The sequence below is a fragment of the Mus pahari genome, chromosome 20, assembly GCF_900095145.1.
Source record: "Mus pahari chromosome 20, PAHARI_EIJ_v1.1, whole genome shotgun sequence".
NCBI classification, from domain to species: Eukaryota; Metazoa; Chordata; class Mammalia; order Rodentia; family Muridae; genus Mus; species Mus pahari.
The window spans coordinates 8,616,186-8,621,732 of record NC_034609.1 but is presented as its reverse complement, the minus strand read 5'-3'; the positions used below and the strand labels follow the sequence as shown (position 1 = coordinate 8,621,732).

General features: G+C 44.9%; 1 protein-coding gene across 1 annotated transcript in view; it reads right to left on the bottom strand.

Annotated features, from left to right (window-relative positions):
- The window catches only part of C20H19orf57 (chromosome 20 C19orf57 homolog), a 24,104-nt gene that overhangs the window by 17,527 nt on the left and 1,030 nt on the right, over positions 1-5,547 (bottom strand). The gene's annotated exons all lie outside the window — the stretch shown is intronic.

The window sequence follows — 5,547 nt, the reverse complement described above, 5'->3', positions numbered from 1 at the left end:
AGAGAGAGAGAGAGAGAGAGAGAGAGAGAGAGAGAGAGAACACATAAGAACCTTCCCAGGATTTGAGTGTGCAAAGTTTTCTGTAGCTGTAGGTTCCACACAGGTTTAACCAACCACACAGATGGAGAAAAACTGCACCTATATTAACCATGTAGAGACATTTCATGACCACCTCCCTAAGTAATATAGTGATTTACATATCATTTATATCCTGCTCAGTACTCTTTTTTTGTTTGTTTGTTTTTCGAGACAGGGTTTTTCTCTGTGTAGCCTTGGCTGTCCTGGAACTCTGTAGACCAGGCTGGCCTCGAACTCAGAAATTTGCCTGCCTCTGCCTCCCGAGTGCTGGGATTAAAGGCGTGCGCCACCACGCCCGGCTATGCTCAGTACTCTTAAGTCATCCAGGGATTGAGTCTACTGGTAGCTGCTACGCAAACACTCCAGAAAGCATCGTGGATCCTGTTAAGAGTAGGAGTCCCGAGTGAGACCAGTTGTACACAGCAGAGGATTAAAGTAGTAGTATAATAAAGTTGGTTTCCTGTCCTTAGTAGTTTTAACCACTGCCCTTATATTCCATTAGATATTAACCTTGGGGGAAGCTAGAGAAGAATGGACTCCTCAAACTATTTCTGAGACTTATGAGTAACCCCCAACTTATTTCAAAATGAAGTTTGGCTTTTTTCAACTATGTGATCTAGGCTACCCTCAAACTGCTTCAGACTCCTAAGGGCTGCCAGCGCAACTGAGAGAGCAGATTTTTAAGTCTAAAAGCACAAGGTGCTTGGGCATTCTGCAGCTGAGCCATGCCCCCAGCACCTTGTTCATCCCAGCCCTGCAAACAAGTGAATTCTGCTGGACTGTCCAGTTAGAATTCTGATGCACAGCTATTCTCATGGGAACACTGGGCTGGGACATGGTTATAAGGGCTGTCTTGGGAACTGCAAATTTGGAGCAGTGGCCCTTGCTGCTACTTACCAGGTGCCAGCAGCGTCTTCCCTCATATCCTTCCCCAATATGAAAATAAAAATACTTACAACCATCACCCACAAAGAGCTAGCTAGATCCCCTCCCAGACAAACAGGAACCAAGATACCAAGGTGGAGTGCTTGACGAGCATGTCCCAGGCCTGGGCTCATCCCCGACACTTAAGAAAACAAAAAGCTTGGGCTGGTGAGATGGCTCAGTAGGTAAGAGCACTCGACTGCTCTTCCGAAGGTCCGGAGTTCAAATCCCAGCAACCACATGGTGGCTCACAACCATCCATAACAAGATCTGACACCCAGCTACAATGTACTTACATATAATAAATAAATAAATCTAAAAAAAAGAGAAAATCTATCTTTCTCTTTCTTTAAAAAAAAACAAACAAAAAGCTTAATTAGTAAATAAATGTAGTAATTTTATTTTAAGCTGGGTGGTGGTGGCACATGCCTTTAATCCCAGCACTCAGGAGGCAAGAGGCTGGCAGATTTTTGTGAGTTTGAGGCCAGCCTGGTTTACAGAATTCCAGGACAGCCAAGGCTACACAGAGAAACCCTGTCTCAAAAACAAATTACAGCCGGGCGTGGTGGCACACGCCTTTAGTCCCAGCACTCGGGAGGCAGAGGCAGGCGAATTTCTGAGTTCGAGGCCAGCCTGGTCTATAGAGTGAGTTCCAGGACAGCCAGAGCTATAAGAGAAACCCTGTCTTGAAAAACCAAAAAACAAATTACATTTATTTACATGTATGAAGGAGGCATATGTGAGAGTCAGTTCTGTCCTTTCATCATGTGGGTCCTGGGGCACTTTGACCCACTGAATTATCACAATTAAAGTTTAAAAAACAATGTGTACTGTGCACATGTGTGGAGGGCATAGGACTTCCTCAGGTGTTGTGGTGGTTTGAATGAGAATAACTGCTATTGGCTCATATTTGAATGCTTGGTCCCTGTCTGACAGAACTGTTTTGAGAAGGATTAGGAGGTGTGTCCTTTCTGGAGGTTTCAGAAGCCCACATTAGGCCTAGTCTCTGTCTCTGTCTTTCCTCCCCTTCCCCTCCTCCCTGCCACCTACCCTGGGCCTGCTGCCTATGGGTAAGATGTAAGCTCTCAGCCTCTATGCCATGAGGCCTGACTGTTGCTGTGTTCCTCACTGTGATGGCCATGGACTCACTCTTTGAAACTGTAAGCAAGCCCCCAGTTACATGCTTCCTAAGTTGCTTTGGTCATGGTGACTCCTCACAGCAGTAGAACAGTAACTAAGACAGATTCTTTCTCCACTCACCTAGAGCTTGTCATGTAAGCTAGGCAGGCTGACCATCAAGTTCCATGGATCTACTGGTCTCTGCCACTCCACCACAATGCTGAGATTACAAGCATGTGTCACCACACCTAGCTTTTACATGAGCTGTGGGGAATGAACTCATGTCTTCATGGTCACAAGGTTACTTTATTAACTGAGCAATCCCTCACTCCCTATAAAATGAGTTTTATTTTATTGTTTGGCTTAAAATATGTTAATAGTTTACATTTGTCATGTTATGGCACTTAGTTATGGTGAATTCATTTACTTTTTTTAAATATGTGATTGATTATTCACTATAATAGAAGACACAAGAGAGGGTATGCCCTCTCAAAATCCCCACGTCCTAGGCCACTCGGGCATCAAGGTCCCATTGGACCTTTGCTAAACCAGCCAGTGTGAGAAATGGTGGCCTCTCATGGGAGAGGGGAAAGGAGAAAGAGCCTGGGCTCCCTAAACTCAGAATGCAGGGACAGGAACAGAGGAGATGTTTAAGTTCAGGGATGTGGTGGGGGAGGGGCTGGCAATGAGAAAAACAAGAAATGGCAGACTCCAAGTTTTTAGTTTTATGGGGGAAAAATGCATCTTTTTCCTATAACCATATACAATATCATCGCCAAACAAAATCTTGGACACACAAATTTTATCCAGATATATACACATGTGATAAATAGCATAGGATATGAGGAACCAGGAGCATCCCCTTCCACACGATAGGGAGCATAGATAGAGCAAGGTAGTGGCTGCTCAGTAGTGGATTTTTTTTTATTATTATTTAGGTAGGGCAAGGTCAACAGGTTGTGAGATGGCTACCCTTGGAGACACTCTGTCAGTCACAGTTCACATGGGCAGGGAGCTACAGTGGCACCCATGAACACACCAGGGTCAGTCAGAAGACAGACCAAGGGTTGCCTTTATCTGGCTTTATGCTAGGGGTAAATCATAGTGATAGAGCACTTGTCTCAGAGCATGAGGCCCTGGCTTCATCCCCAGCACTGCAGAACATAAATAAACCAAGGTAGTTTGTGTTTGCTATCACTCACTTACTTAACTGGGAACCGAGGTACAGACTTACCCACAATCACAGTGAACAGAGACCAACCAACCACATTTTTGGAGCTAGATCAGAAATAGTAACATACCAGTGATCTGGCATTAGCCTTCTGCAGGAATCATCTCTGAGGCGGTTACATTTCTGCCTGAAACCTAAAGTGGGAAAAACCTCTTGGTCCCCTAGCCTTGGGATCAGAGGCTAGGGGAAATACTAGACCACTTCTTCTTTTTTTTTTCTACTATAAGCCTTCTCCATAATTTCTATTATTCTTACTAGCCTGTACTAAAAAGTTTCACTATCTTTGAAGGTGCTTAAGGCTGTCATATTAGTGCTCTGATGAGAAGCAGCAATTAAGAAGTGCTATGGAGCCGGGCATGGTGGCGTACACCTTTAATCCCAGCACTTGGGAGGCAGAGGCAGGCAGATTTCTGAGTTGGAGGCCAGCCTGGTCTACAAAGTGAATTCCAGGACAGCCAGGNCTATACAGAGAAACCCTGTCTCGAAAAACCGAAAAGAAAAGAAAAGAAAAGAAAAGAAAAGAAAAGAAAAGAAAAGAAAAGAAAAGAAAAGAAAAGAAAAAAGTAAGAAGTGCTATGGAGGGGTGGGGGTGGGGGGAAGAAGTGCTATGGAGACCTGGGTGCGGTGGTGATACTGTGGTCTCAGCTACTTAGACAGCTAAAGTAGGAGAGTCACCTGAGCCCAAGAAGAATGCAAGGTCAGTCTGAGCAAGAGAGCATATGGGAGGGAGTACATGTGTACAGGCCAGAACACGATGCCCTGTGTCCTTCTTCAGGAGCCTTCCACCTTGGGGGGGGGGGAGTGTGTTTGTGTGTGTGGTGTGTGTGTTCACCTGCATGTGTATGCCAGTGCTCTTGCCTGCCTGAGCATAAGTGAACATGTGGAGTCAGAGGTCAATATTAGGCATCTTTCTTCATCTGTATCTTCTAAAAAATTTTTGTCTTTGAAAGAAGATCTCTCACTGAACCTGGAGGTCCCTCTTGTCTTTAGACTAGCTGTCTCCACTCCCCATCTCTAGTGCTGGTGCACAGACATGTACCACCATACCCAGCTTTTATATGTTAGGGAGTCCAAACTCAAGTCCTCTTGTTCACACAGCAAGCACCAAACTCACCCAGCCATCTCCCTAGCCCCCTCCTTGTTTTATGAGGGTCTCTTTTAACTTGCCAAGTAGGCTGGACTTGTTCACCAGCAAGTCATTGGGACTCCAAACAAGGGCCAACCATGCCTGGCTTTTTAAACATGGATTCTGGTGATTGGGGTCAGGCCCTCATGCTTATTTGGAAAGCACTTTATTGAGTCAGCCCCACACTGAGATCCTATTTACAAAACATCAGAACGCCTGGGCTTGGTGCCACAGGCCTATCATCCCAGCACTTGGAAAGCTGAGGCAGGAAGATCATAAGCTCAAAGCCAGCCTGGGCTACACGATGTCTTAGTTAGGATTTCTATTGTTGGAATAAAAACTATAAAAACTGTAAAACTATGAACAAAAGCAAGTCGAGGGAGAGAGGGTTTATTCCACTTACACTTTTATATCATAGTCTGTCACCAGAGAAAGTCAGGCAGGAACCTCAGGAACTCACACAGGCTATGGAGGAATGCTGCTCACTGGCTTTGTTGACAGCTAACTGCTTTCTTATATAATTTAGGACTACTTGCCTCCAGGCAGCACGCCCCACCCCGACCCCCACCCCCCCACCCCTGCAGCTGCACCCACCCACATCAATCATTAACCAAGAAAAACACACACTACAGACTTGTCTACAGGCAAATCTTTTGGAGGCATTTTCCCAATTGAGAGTCCCTTTTCCCCAATGACTTGTGTCAAACTGACATAAAACTAGTCGTCCCACATGGCAAGAATCCCCTCCCCATCTCAAAAACATACATAAAAAATAAAAAAAAATGGTCACCTTGGGTCTAAGATGTAGTTTCATGGTAGAGTGTTTTATCATGCAGGAAACCCCATGTTCCATGCCCAGTACCTCAAATAAATATTTAAAAAGCCAATTTGAGGCCAGGTGGTAGTGAATCATACTTTTAATCCCAGCACTCTGGAAGCAGAGGCAGGTGTGTCTCTGAGTTTGAGGCCTGATCTACAGAGCTAGTTCTAGGCCAGCCAGACAGGGATATACAGAAACTCTGCCTGAAAATAATTTTTTTCTTTTTTTTTTTTTTTTTTTTTGGTTTTT